This window comes from Macaca nemestrina, chromosome 1, assembly GCF_043159975.1.
Source record: "Macaca nemestrina isolate mMacNem1 chromosome 1, mMacNem.hap1, whole genome shotgun sequence".
Taxonomy (NCBI): domain Eukaryota; kingdom Metazoa; phylum Chordata; class Mammalia; order Primates; family Cercopithecidae; genus Macaca; species Macaca nemestrina.
This window is the reverse complement of record NC_092125.1, coordinates 225,304,899-225,319,755: the sequence shown is the minus strand read 5'-3', so window position 1 is coordinate 225,319,755 and position 14,857 is coordinate 225,304,899. Positions and strand designations below refer to the sequence as shown.

General features: G+C 43.5%; 1 protein-coding gene across 4 annotated transcripts in view; it reads right to left on the bottom strand.

The window, feature by feature from the left end:
• LOC105479209 (arginine-glutamic acid dipeptide repeats) overlaps positions 1–14,857 on the bottom strand; it is a 466,387-nt gene that overhangs the window by 436,491 nt on the left and 15,039 nt on the right. The window contains exon 2 of one of the 4 annotated variants that reach the window (XM_071066814.1): positions 3,070–3,254. The exons of the other annotated variants lie outside the window; for them this stretch is intronic. The gene's annotated coding sequence lies outside the window, so the exon portion shown is untranslated. The remainder of the gene's footprint in view (positions 1–3,069; positions 3,255–14,857) is intronic. 4 annotated transcript variants of the gene reach the window in all.

The window sequence follows — 14,857 nt, the reverse complement described above, 5'->3', positions numbered from 1 at the left end:
GTTCTAGAAATCTCTAAATGTTGTATTCTTGTAAGGCTTCCCTCCTAAATTCTGCCGCCAAAGATAGTAACTTTTATTTATTTCGTATCCCACTAACAGCAACATTAAACTTGGAAAACACACCTCCCACACCTGTTGGCTAGCGGACAGATCCTGGGTGGAAAGATGAGCCAGAGAGCATTCAGTGCCAGCTGCTCTTCTCTGGAACTGTAGGTTCAAGCACCAAGATTAGGACTAGACTTATGTGCTACTTTGGGACAGGAAATGGCATATACACTAAAAATGCGAGATAGTTAAAGGACACCCCCCAAAAAAATTAAACATGAGGAAAAACATGTGTTCCTAATGTAGGCAAACCCCACCATATTACAAGTCTCCCCAGTACCTTCTATACTATGTAGCTAATAATACAAATAAATAATAAATCTAATCTATTTGATAAATGAATAGATTTAATACCAGTAAGAGAAATATGAAGGTAATAGGTATAACCAACAGCCTAGAGTTTAATTAATAAAGCTCTAAGGTAATCCCTGTGTCAGTTTAAAAGATGCTAATGAATTATTTTTACATTTTTTCAAATCCAGAAATAAACTAAGCCATTCTCTAGGAAGAAAAAAGGTCAGGCTTTACTTACAGAGTCTTGCTCTTTATCCAGGCTGCAGTGCAGTGGCACGATCTCGGCTCACTGCAATCTCCACCTCCCAGGTTCAAGCAATTCTCGTACCTCAGCCTCCCGAGTAGCTGGGATTATAGGCATGTGCCACCATGCCCAGCTAGATTTTTTTGTATTTTTAGTAGAGATGGGGTTTGGCCATGTTGGCCAGGCTGGTCTCAAACTACTGACCTCAAGTGATCCACCTACCTCGGCCTCCCAAAATGCTGGGATTACAGGCGTGAGCCACCGCACCCAGCCCAGGCTTTACTTCTTTCGGGAGATAGGGTGGCAGGGGTTTCAGAATGAACTGAAAAACCAAATACTGTGTCCCTTTCATTTGGCAAGAACTCCTTTTCCAAAGAAGGGACTCAGAAAAGATGAAATTATTTATATAACATCTGAGAGAACATTCTTAAAAGACAACAAAATATACAGAAAGGTATTTTTTTTTGTTTTTTGTTTTTTGTTTTTTGTTTTTTTGAGACGGAGTCTGGCTCCGTCGCCCAGGCTGGAGTGCAGTGGCTGGATCTCGGCTCACTGCAAGCTCCGCCTCCCGGGTTTGCGCCATTCTCCTGCCTCAGCCTCCCGAGTAGCTGGGACTACAGGCGCCCGCCACCTCGCCCGGCTATTTTTTTGTATTTTTTAGTAGAAACGGGGTTTCACTGTGTTAGCCAGGATGGTCTCGATCTCCTGACCTTGGGATCCGCCCGTCTCGGCCTCCCAAAGTGCTGGGATTACAGGCTTGAGCCACCGCGCCCGGCCCAGAAAGGTATTTTGGATCCAGGAGAATACAACCTCTTCCAAGAAGAGATTTACTCTCTACTCCCTAGGAACTATTAATAACATGGAAAATCCCACTCAAGTTACATGAGGTCACACATCCACAATAAAGGTAGCTGCCTGAAGGTGGTCTGCCAAGATAAACACCAACTTGTTAACTCCCTAAGTGCTATGCAGATGCCCAAGGTATATGTACACTTAATGACTCTCTAGGTTGTTGGAGTATCATGTTTCTACTATTACTACAGTTCTTTCAGTCCACATTTTAGTGGTTTTTTTTTTTCATATCTGTTCCCCACTTTTCGTCATGACTTCCAGGAGGGTAGGGGCACATCTTACTCATTTTTATATCCCCAATGCCTAGCATTGTATCTTCCAAGAGACTCTAAAAAAATAAAATACTGCCAAATGAATGGGCAAGCTCAAAATGTCACTCAGATAATCCCTTATTAACAGCTAACTGCCCAGAGAAAGGGAGACTTGGATGACAGCAGCTTCCTAGAAAACATGACCTGAAATTACAGATCATTTCTATAACAAGTTACATTTCACTTACTAAGCAACTGGTCTCTCCTTTCAGAATAAATTTTACTGTTCATGATCAGTGTAAGTATATGGCAAGCATGATTATTCTGAAATCTCTTCTTTTCAAACTAAACACATAGCTCCCAGGCACCCATAGGAATCACAGGAGAAGAAGAGGGAGAGGCAGTAGACATTAGTTTCAAACCTGTAACTCTCTTAGAGTCAAACAAAAGTAGAAAATACTAATAGAAAACTTGGCTGGGCGTGGTGGCTCAAGCCTGTAATCCCAGCACTTTGGGAGGCCGAGAGGGGCAGATCACGAGGTCAGGAGATCGAGACCATCCTGGCTAACACGGTGAAATCCTGTCTCTACTAAAAAATACAAAAAACTAGCCAGGCAAGGTGGCGGGCGCCTGTAGTCCCAGCTACTCGGGAGGTTGAGGCAGGAGAATGGCATAAACCCAGGAGGCAGAGCTTGCAGTGAGCTGAGATCCAGCTACTACACTCCAGCCTGGGTGACAGAGTGAGATTCCGTCTTAAAAAAAAAAAAAAAAGAAAACTTGTCAGAAACCATTTAAAGACAAGTAAAGGACACCATCATCTCCCAGAACTTATCATCAACAGAACAGGTGAAGCTTAACAAAGAAAGATAAATTAAGCCGGGCATGACAGCTCACACCTGTACTCCTAATACTCTGGGAGGCCGAGGTGGGAGGATCGCTTGAGCCCAGGAGGTCAAGGCTGCAGTGAACTATGATTACACCAGTCCAGCCTGGGCAACAAAGCAAGACTCTGTCTCAAAAGAAGAAGAAAAAAAAAAAAAAGATAAAGTATAAGAGTGCCTGGCCTTCACTTAATGAAGCCCAAGTTATAAATTCTCATAACCCATTAAGTTTATAATTGAAAGAGTATCAAGCACATAGCTTTATCTATGTACATAAAAACAAACGTAAGTTCAGTAATTCATACCAGAAACCAGGTAATCACAAGTCCAACAGTTTACCTTATCTTTGAAATACACTATGTAGTTGGCTAATTTCACAATAATCAATTCTTACGGGATGCTCTTATAATAGCCACTCAAAGAGAAAATTTCAAATACTGACCTCTAATTCAATGTAATACAAACAAGAAGTCTTCTGTCCAGAATTATACCAAATGGCCACAATTCCTTTCTCAGAAACACCATAAACAGGCTGAAGCTCTCCACAAATCTTCTCTGTAAGTGGATCCCACAGTGGTTGTGACACGGTGCTGAGTGCACATATAGTTACTCCTAGACAATCACCTCCTAAGACAGATGACTATCACTGTGTCTAAATGAAACAACTTCAAAAATGCAGCTCTGCCAACTAGTGTCATTAGCGTTTTCTAAACGAAACAGGTGTCACAGATGAGCTCAAAATAGGTCAAACTCCTCTCTCCTTGGTGCTTTAGCAACATTCAACTCCCTAACACCTCCCCCAAATGCTGGATTCTTTTTAATGGTGTCTTACATCGGGTATGTTTCTCAACATTAGGAAGGTTTAAAGAAGCTGCGAGGATGGGAGGATGGTGGAACATAAAGAAGCAGGGAGGCCGGGTACAGTGGCTCACACTTGTAATCCCAGCACTTTGGGAGGCCGAGGTGGGTGAATCACTTGAGGTCAGGAGTTTGAGACCAGCCTGGCCAACATGGTGAAACCCCGTTTCTACTACAAATAAAAAATTAGCTGGGCATGGTGGCAGGCGCCTGTAATCTCAGCTACTTGGGAGGCTGAGGCAGGAGAATCGCTAGAACCCGGGAGGCAGAGGTTGCAGTGAGCTGAGATCGTGCCACGGCACTCTAGCCTGGGAGACAGAATGAGACTCCGTCTCAAAAAAAAGAAAAAAGAAAAGAAAGAAGGATCTATTTTGATACTGGGAGTCTAAACTGAATGATTCTGGAGAAATTCACAGACTGGGCTGAGGCTCACCTTCATGACAGCTATATCAAAGGCCTAAATTTCCAAGGCTCAGAAATCACTACAGTAAGCATATCAACAGCATGTGATACTCTCCAAGCATTTTGCAACCTTAACATTTCCATCCTTTATAGTACTTTGATATCCTCAAAAGATGTCCTGGATTTCAAAGCCAGTCCCACATCAACAAGGCTGGCAATCAGCATCCCAGAAAACTGCAAGGAGGTTAAGACCCAAGCAAAATGCACTTGGGGATGCAAGGAATTTGTCAGCACCTATATTCTCCTAAGAAGCGGTAAAAATATGGCCACTTCCTACAGGAAGAAACTAATGCCAAATAACCAAACCAAAAGTGAGAAAACCTAAATTATATTAACTTCTCATGGGAAGAGGCACTTAACCAGTAAATTCTGAGTCAAAACAGTTTAGCGGGGAGAAAGAAAGGACCCATATTAACTGTTCTAATTACAAGTTACTCTTTGACTCTTCAGAGCTTATTTCCTTAATGATTAAACGGGAATAAACAATTTGAGGGCAGGTGCGATGACACCTGTCATCCCAGCACCTTGGGAGGCCAAGGAGGGAGGATCACGAGGTCAGGAGATTGAGACCATCCTGACTAACACACAGTGAAACTCCACCTCTACTAAATACAAAAAAAATAGCTGGCCTGGCGGCGGGCACCTGTAGTCCCAGCTACTCGGGAAGCTGAGGCAGGAGAATGGCATGAACTCGGGAGGCAGAGCTTGTAGTGACCCGAGATCATGCCACTGCACTCCAGCCTGGGCAACAGAGTGAGACTTCATATCCAAAAAAAAAAGGGCCTCTGAAATCATTTCAGAGCTAATTCTGGCTCTCTCTACATCTTTATATTAAAGGGTCCTGGACCTGTGATTGTTGAGGTAGCAGGGAAAACTGCTACTTGTTCCCATTCCTAATAGAAACCATCTTTTGATGACATTCCCAATGTATTTTTCCACAAACAATATACTTACAAATTTCTGGGACTGAAAAATTGCTGAATTTGTTAAAAGAGAAGAAAAAGGTGGCCCAGCAAGATGGCTCATGCCTGTAATCCCTGCACTTTGGGAGACCAAGGTGGGTGCATTGCATAAGCCCAAAAATTCGAAACCAGCCTGGGCAACATGGCAATACCCCATCTTTAACAAAACAAAACAAAACAAAAAAGTTGGCCAGGTGTGGTGACATGCACTTTTAGTCCCAGCTACTGCCAGAAGGTGGGGCGGGAGGGGTGCCTGAGGTGAGGACGGCTGTCACCCAGGTTGGAGTGCAGTGGCGCCATCATGTCACACTGCAGCCTCAACTTCCCAGGTTCAGGTGATCATCCCATCATAGCCTCCCAAGTAGCTGGAACCACAGGAATGCACCATCACACCCAGCTAATATTTCTTATTATTTCTGTAAAGACAGGGTCTCCCTATGTTACCCAGGTTGTCTTTTTTTCCCCCCGAGACGGAGTCTTGCTCTGTCGCTCAGGCTGGAGTGCAGTGGTGCAATTTTGACTCACTGAAACCTCCACCTCCCGGGTTCAGGTGATTCTCCTGTCTCAGCCTCCCAAGTAGCTGGGATTACAGGTGCCCGCCACCATGCCAGGGTAATTTTTGTGTTTTTAGTAGAGACAGGGTTTCACCGTGTTGGCTAGGCTGGTCTCAAACTCCTGGCTTTGTGACCCACCTGCCTCAGCCTCCCAAAGTGCTGGGATTACAGGTGTGAGCCACCGCCCCCGGCCCCTTTTTTTTTTTTTTCTTTTTTTTAAAGAGACAAAGTTTTCTATGTTGCCCAGGCTGGCCTCAAACTCCTGGGCCAAAGCGACCCTCTGGCCTCCGCCTTCCAAGTAGCTGGAACTATAGATACATGCCACATGCCCAGCATGCACTTTTATATTTTCAAGGGATTTCCGTATCTATTTGTTCACTTCAGTTTATGTACTACTGCCCCTATGTGACAGCTAAGGAAGTAGGGCACATAATCATACTTCAAGCCCACAGTTCAGGTGGAAGTGGACTCTAGGTCTTCTCATGCCAACCAGGAGTCATGGCTTATTTTTCTTATGCACAGAGGCTATCACAGTTCAGGACATTTTAGTGAAGCCAGAAGAAACAGGAATTACATGGCCTGGTGTGGTGGCTCACGCCTGTAACCCCAGCCCTTTGGGAGGCCAAGGTGGGCAGATCATCTGAGGTTGGGAGTTCGAGACCAGCCTGACTAACATGGAGAAACTCCATCTCTACCAAAAATACAAAATTAGCTGGGCGTGGTGGTACATGCCTGTAATCCCAACTACTTGGGAGGTTGAGGCAGCAGAATCGCTTGAACCTAGGAGGCGGAGGTTGCGGTGAGCTGAGATCACACCATTGCACTCCAGCCTGGGCAACAAGAGCGAAACCCCATCTCAAAAAAAAAAAAAAAAAAAAAAAACCCCAGGAATTATGTAGCACATATAAAGTATGTTTTAAATACTTGGAGAGCTCTCTCCACTGTAATAAACATATCTCTTAGCAAAATATTGTTTCTAGAGTTATAAATAGTATTCTCCCATAGGCCACCCAGATCTCAGATCTCATCTTGATTCCAATGGGCACTACACAAGAATACACGGGTTGTTTAATTTATATTCATTTTATTATTTTTCAGGACAGTGCCTCTAAGCCAGGAAATAGCCTTCAAGTGGAAGTGGAAACATCCACAGGCTAAGTTAAATGCTATATTCAAGCCACTCAATGTTCACAGTCTCATTCTAAGTAATGAGGTCACTGACCCAGTGTCAGTCAGCATCATCTTCAATCTCCCTATGAAGAGCTGAAGGAAAAGAAAATCTAATTAAAAGCCCAAGAAAAAATCCACTTTAATCAAAACAACTAAAAGGCCAAGGGACTTTAAGGTAGGAAAAAAACTTAAGACATGAAAAAATTAGGAATTAAAAAAAGGATGTCAAGAGGGAAAAAGAGGAGATACTGCAATTTTTTTTTTTTAGACTAGTCAAATACAGTAGTGAGAAGAGGGAAAGAGTAGAATAAGGAGTTTGATTTGTAACCATCAATTAAGATAAACCACTAACTTCAGCCTGATATTGTAATTTAAATGACTAAAAGCAAGCCAATTAAAAATGACTTTCCAAACAGAAAAGGCATAAAACTATAGAAAAATGATGAAATACGAAGGGTTAAAATACAGAGAACCACAATTTTAGGAATATTTTACTACGAAGAACAGGAAACTGAACGTTTAAATACATACAAAAGCAAAAGGAAGGAAACAATACATTTAGCTCTATCAAAATCAACAGAAAACCATCTACTATGAACCTCTGTTGACATCTTCTCCCAAGTGAAACAATACAGATGAGGTTCACAGACTTAGCCAGTGATAAGACCTACTAGTCTGTAATCATCCCTGGGCAACAGACAAGGGCTATCAGAGGACCCAATAGATGGAAGCCAATGCTAGAAGGCAGAACTAGTTTCCTCAAAAAAAAAAAAAAAAAAAAAAAAATCCGCCAAGGCCAGGAACAGTGGCTCATGCTGTAATCCCAGCACTTTGGGAGCCTGAGGCAGGAGGATCACTTGAGGCCAGGAGTTCAAGACCAGCCTGGGCAACACAGGGAGACCCTAGAAAAAAATTAACAGTTGTTTTAACTGAAAACAAATCAGTCAAGCAAATTACTGGTATGCTTTAAAAATAACTGGGTGACAGGAGAATTACTTGAACCTGGGAGGTGGAGGTTGCAGTGAGCTAAGATCGCACCACTGCACTCCAGCCTGGGTGACAGAGTAAGACACCGTCTAAAAAAAAAAAAAAAATCATAATGAATCACAAAATAAAAATACACACCAGATCATTATTGTTCTTTTTTTTTTTTTTTTTTTGAGACGGAGGCTCGCTCTGTCCCCCAGGCTGGAGTGCAGTGGCGCGATCTCAGCTCACTGCAAGCTCTGCCTCCTGGGTTCACACCATTCTCCTGCCTCAGCCTCCCGAGTAGCTGGGACTACAGGCGCCCACCACACGCCCGGCTAGTTTTTGTATTTTTAGTAGAGACGGGGTTTCACCGTGTTAGCCAGGATGGTCTCGATCTCCTGACCCCATGATCCGCCCATCTCGGCCTCCCAAAGTGCTGGGATTACAGGCGTGAGCCACCGGGCCCGGCCTATCGTTATTGTTCTTAAAGTGAAGCAATTTAGTCATCTTACCGTAAACACATACATGCTTTAGTAGACATATTAAGAAATCTCTGGAATAAAAAATGACCAGATTAACTAGAAAGCAGTTGAATCACCCACCTGAAAAACTGACTTACTAAATTTAAAGCACTTACCATATTTTAAAATCTTTTTACTTTAAAGCCTTTTTCATTTCAGATTTTATATTTAAAACATTTTCCAAAAAAGTAAGAGTTTATATCACCTCCTGCAGTTGGAAATCAGTTTCAACTACATGTTATTTAAAAGAAATCACTCCCCATCCAGTACGAAAGCACTGAGATTCCAAAGCAGTTGTCACATTAACTCCATTTCAGAATCCAGGTACCTGACTGCAGTCTCTAGTAAGAGAAGCCTCTAACTGGAAAAATAACAGGAAAAGTTGCACTTTCTCATTTCAAATTCGGGGCCTACATGCTGAATGAAGAAAGAGAGAACTTCAAGTTCAGCCTAACAGGCATTTACTACAAATAATAAGACAATGGTTGGCACTCAATTTTAAAATAAATGACTAGGCCGGGTGCAGTGGCTCATTCCTGTAATCCCGACACTTTGGAAGGCTAAGGTGGGAGGATCGCTTGAGGCCTGGAGTTTGAAACCAACCTGGGAAACATAGCAAGACCCCACTTATATAAAAAATTTAAAAATTAGGCGGGGTGCAGTGGCTCACGCCTGTAATCCTAGCACTTTGGGAGGCTAAGGCAGGTGGATCACCTAAGGTCAGGAGTTAGAGACAAGCCTGGCCAACAGGGCGAAACCCAGTCTCTACTAAAAATACAAAAAAATTAGCCAAGCATGGTGGCAAGCGCCTGTAATCCCAGCTACCCAGGAGGCTGAGGCTAGAGAATTGCTCGAACCCAGCTGGGGGACAGAGATTGCAGTGAGCCAAGATTCTGCCACTGCACAACAGCCTAAGTGACAGAGCAAGACTCTGTCTCAAAAAAAAAAAAAATTACCCAGGCTTTCTGCTGTAGGCCTGGGTGGTTGCTGTAAAAATGGGCAAGTTCATGAAAGTGGTGCTGTTCTGGCCAGACGCTATGCCACATGCTACTCAGGAAGCAAAGATATCATCATGAAGAACATTGATGATGGCACCTCAGATCGCCCTCACAGCCATGCTCTGGTGGCTGGATTTGACCACTATCCCCGCAAACTGACAGCTGTTGTGGGCAAGAAGAAGATGAAGAAGAGTCAAAGATCAAGTCTTTTTTGTTGTTGTTGTTGTTGTTGAGATGGAGTCTTGCTCTGTCGCCCAGGCTGGAGTGCAGTGGCACAATCTTGGCTGCAACCTCCACCTCCCGGGTTTCAAGCGATTCTCCTGCCTCAGCCTCCTGAGTAACTAGGATTACAGACGTGCATCACCACACCCACCTAATTTTTGTATTTTTAGTAGAGATGGGGTTTCACCATGTTAGACAGGCTGGTCTCGAACTCCCAATCTCAGGTGATCCACCCGCCTCGGCCCCCCAAAGTGCTAGGATTACAGGCGTGAGCCACTGCGTCCAGCCTTTTTGTTTTTGTTTTTGTTTTGAGACGGAGTTTAGCTCATTACCCAGGCTGGAGTCCAATGGCAGACCTCAACTCACTGCAACCTCTGCCTCCCGGGCTCAAGTGATTCTCCTGCCTCAGCCTCCTGAGTAGCTGGGACCACGGGCGCATGCCACTACGCCCTGTTAATTTCTGTTTTTGGAGACGGGGTTTCATCATGTTGGCCAGGCTGGTCTCGAACTCCTGACCTCAGGTGATCCACCAGCCTTGGCCTCCCAAAGTGCCGGGATTACATGCATGAGTACACCACGCCCAGCCAAAGATCAAGTCTTCTGTGAAAGTTTGTAACTACAATCATCTCATGCTCACAGGGTGTTCTGTGGATATCCCCTTGCAGAAAACTCTCATCAACAAGGATATCTTCAGAGACGCTGCTCTTAAATGCAAGGCTAACGAGAGGCCAGGGTCAAGTTCAAAGAGAGGTACAAGACAGTCAAGAACAAGCAGTTCTTCCAGAAGCTGTGGTTTTAGATGTTTCATTTAGGTTATTAAATATTTTAATTAATTAAATTAAAATCAAAATTAGCCAGGCATGGTGACATGCACCTGTAATCCCAGATACTCAGGAGGAGGCTTAAACAGGAGGATCACCTGAGACCAGGAATTTGAGGATGCAGTAAGTCAAGCTTGTCCAACCCACAGCCCAGGACAGGTTTGAATGAGGTCCAAAACAAATCTGTAAACTTTCTTAAAACGTTATGAGTTTTTTGTGATTTTTTTATTTTTAGCTCATCAGCTATTGTTAGTGTTAATGTTTTGTTTTGGTTTTGGTTTTTTTGCTTTTTTTTAAGACGGAGTCTCACTCTGTCACCCAGGCTGGAGTGCAGTGGCACAATTTGGGCTCACTGCAACCTCCACCTCCCGAGTTCAAGCAATTCTCCCTGCCTCAGCCCCCCAAGTAGTTGGGATTACAGGAATCTGCCACCACGTCCAGCCAATTTTTGTATTTTTAGTAAAGATGAGGTTTCACCATGCTGGCCAGACGACTGGTCTCAAACTCCTGACGTCAGGTGATCTGCCCGCCTCAGCCTCCCAAAGTGCTGGGATTACAGGTGTGAGCCACTGCGCCTGGCCAGTGTTGCTGTATTTTACGTATGGCCCAAGACATTTCTTCTTCTTCCAACGTGGCCCAGGGAAGCCAAAAGATTGGACACCCCTGCAGTGAGCCATGATCACACCACTGCACTCCAGCATGGGCTACAGAGCAAGACTCTATGTCAAAAAATAAAATAAAATTAATTAATTAAATGACTAAAATCCAGAAATTGCAGTCTTTAAAGAGTAAATTTTACAGCATGTGACTGATCTCAATGAAGCTTTTATTTAAATGTGTTTTAAAAATAAATTACACTCAGAACAAAGTACTCCATATAACATAAACCACCTGTCTCTATGACTGAGAGACCACAAAAGTGTATCTTAAAATTCTGATATATGAAAAGATCATCAACTTCATTCATGGTCAAAGAAATGCAAATTCAAATGATATTGCAGGAGCCAGGCACTGTAGTACACACCTGTAGTCCCAGCTACTCAGGAGGATCACTTGAGCCCAAGAGTTAGAGGCTGCAGTGAGCTATGACTGCACCACCTCACTCCAGCCTGAGAAACAGAGATTCTGTCTCTAAAAACACTTTTTAAGGGCCGGACGCGGTGGCTCAGGCCTGTAATCTCAGAACTTTGGGAGGCCAAGGCAGGTGATCGCTTGACGTCCGGAGTTCGAGACCAGCGTGGCCAACATAGTGAAACCCCATCTCTACTAAAAACACAAAAATTAGCGGGGCGTGGTGGTGCATACCTATAGTCCCAGCTACTAGGGAGGCTGAGGCAGAACTGCTTGAATTTGGGAGCCACAGGTTGCAGTGAGCCGAGATTGCGCCACCGCACTCCAGCCTGGGCAATACAGCAAGACTCAGTCTCAAAAAAATTTTAAGGCCAGGCCTGGTGGCTTACGCCCGTAATCCTAGCACTTTGGGAGGCTGAGGTAAGTGGAGTGCTTGAGTCCAGGAGTTCGAGACCAGCCTGAGCAATGGTAAAACCCTGTTTCTACAAAAAATACACAAATTAGCCAGGTATGGTAGTGCATTCCTGTAGCCTCAGCTACTTGGGGGGGTTGAGATGGGAAGATCGCTTGAGCCCAGGAGATCGAGGCTGCAGTGAGCAATGATCACACCACTGCACTCCAACCTGGACGACAAAGCAAGACCCTGTCTCAAAAAAAATTGTTCTTTTTTGTTTGAGACAGAGTTTTGCTCTTGTTGCCCAGGCTGGAAAGCAATGGCACAATCTCGGATCACCACAACCTCCACCTCCCAGTTTCAAGCGATTCTCCTGCCTCAGCCTTCCAAGTAGTTAGGATTACAGGCATGCACCACCACACCAGGCTAATTTTGTAATTTTAGTAGAGATGGGGTTTCTCCATGTTGGTCAGGCTGGTCTCAAACTCCCAACCTCAGGTGATCCGCCCACCTTAGCTTCCCAAAGTACTGGGATTACAGGTGTGAGCCACCATGCCCAGCCAAAAAAAAAAAAGTTTTTAAATAAAAAGATAATAGCACTGTACACATTTCTACCTATCAGATTAACAAAGATTATGAAATTTTACAATATCCAGGGTTGGTGAGAAGGAAATCAGAACCCTAAAATATTCTGTGTGTACACAGGCAAATCTTTGGGGGCAATTTATTTACAGCTTTCAAAATAAAAAGTAAGGCCGGGCGCGGTGGCTCAAGCCTGTAATCCCAGCACTTTGGGAGGCCGAGACGGGCGGATCACGAGGTCAGGAGATCGAGACCATCCTGGCTAACACGGTGAAACCCCGTCTCTACTAAAAAATACAAAAAACTAGCCGGGCGAGGTGGCGGGTGCCTGTAGTCCCAGCTACTCGGGAGGCTGAGGCAGGAGAATGGCGTAAACCCGGGAGGCGGAGCTTGCAGTGAGCTGAGATCCGGCCACTGCACTCCAGCCTGGGCGACAGAGCGAGACTCCGTCTCAAAAAAAAAAATAAATAAATAAAAATAAAAATAAAAAGTAAATATAACCCACTGATTCAGCAACTCCACTTAAGAGCTTATCCTATACACATACTTGTATAATTGTACAACAGTACAGATATGAGGATGCAAACCAGTCTGAGACAATTTAACCATCCATCAATGGGAAAAGTGAAGTATACATCCATACAGTGTCCGATTATGCAGCTGTTTTCAAAAACAAACCTGAGTTATAAGTATTGAATTGAAAAATATATGTTTGGAATTTTTTTAAATTCAAGATGCTATGTACAGTGTGCTTATATATGCATGGAAAACATCTGGAGGAATACTAAATTGTGTGAAAGTGATTACAATGAGTATATATTAATTTTATAATTACAATTTGTATTTCATTTGAACACATGAAGCTATCAAATAAAATCATTTAACTCTGGTGTTGAATCTGCCTATGCTATGATCCCAACCTATCTTTCCAACGCTCTATGGTTCTGGTCAAACCAGTCTGTTCCTTCTTTGAGAAACCAGTCCCAAGGACTCCCTCTCCAAAATGCTCTTACTCTGTGATCTGAACAGCTACCAGCTACAGCTTCAAACACAAATTACCCGAGTTGAAAAAACTATGCCTGCCTGCATCTGCTATAGAACATTTTAAAAGATATCTTTTTAAAAAAGAAAATCGAAACACAATTTAATAATCCCCATCATAGAAGCAGCAAAAGTACTCACCATTTCCCAAGCTTTCCAGGCTCTGTGCCTTTGCTTCATGCAATTTCCTGCCTGAAATCCTCTTAGCTACTTATCATATGTCCAAATCCTGCCAATCCTTCAAAACACAGGTGAAACACCAGCTCCTACACCAGATCTTCCCTAATGCCCCCATCCAGAGCTGATTCTCTTTCTTAAACCATAGTAGCAACACCTCTGGAGGCACTTTCTTCTACCTAGTACTCAGTTGTGTACATGTCTCATCTTTCTCATTAGTGAGAAAATCATCAAGGGTACAATCTCTGTCTTGGTCATTTTGTATGCCCTATTCTGCTACATTAATTAAACTCATATTTCACTAAAGCATATAATAAAAAGAAAGGGGCAAAAAAAAACAGGCTTTTATTATGTATTCATTTGAATTAGGTCTTGTTTACCTGCAACAAATGCTATATAAGGAAAGTACAAAAGGTAAGATCCCTCCCTCTCCATCCAGCTGCCCAGGGCCCTGGTATGCCTCCAAAAAAGGCAACTATGGATTCTAAGAAGTCCTTGGACACTATAACTTCTTAACACATTCAGAACATTAGGTCTAAGTTGACGAAAAGAATTTATAAATTATATTTTAAAGTAAGTTTATTTATGACAATTATACAATTGCACAGTTTATATGCTGAGGCAAACAAAATATGACACTCAATACATGGAAAGATAAACTGTATGAAACTAAAGCTATCTGAGCTGTGAAAAGAAGTCACTGTTCGACTGGGCACAGTGACTTAACACCTGTAATCCCAGCACTTTGAGAGGCTGAGGCGGGAGGATCACGAGGTCAAGAGATCAAGACCATCCTGGCCAACATGGTGAAACCCCGTCTCTACTAAAAATACAAAAATTAGCTGGGCATGGTGGCACATGCCTGTAGTCCCAGCTACTCGGGAGGCTGAGGCAGGAGAATCGCTTGAACCCGGGAGACGGAGGTTGCAGTGAGCCAAGATTGTGCCACTGTACTCCAGCCTGGGGACAGAGTGAGACTCCATCTCAAAAATAAAAAAATAAATAAATAAATTTTAAAAAAAAAGAAGTTCACTGTTCATTATCAGAACCATTAGAGAATAAATATTCCAAGTCTACATATAACCCCAAGTTACTAAAGTTTTGGAGGGGAGGGTGGTCTGTTTTTTTGTTTTTTTGAGACAGAGTCTCATTCTGTTGCCCAGACTGAAGTGCAGTGGCTGAATCACAGCTCACTGCAGCCTTGACCTCCCAGGCTAAATCAATTCTCCCTCCTCGGCATCCCGAGTAGCTGAGACTACAGGTGCACACCACCATGCCTGGCTTTTGGTTTTTTTTGTTTGTTTTTTTCCAGAAAGACTGGGTTTTGCCATGTTGTCCAGGCTGGTCTCAAATTCTTGGGCTCAAGTGATCTGCCTGCCTCAGCCACACAAAGTGCTGGGATTACAGGCATGTGCCACTGTGCCCAGC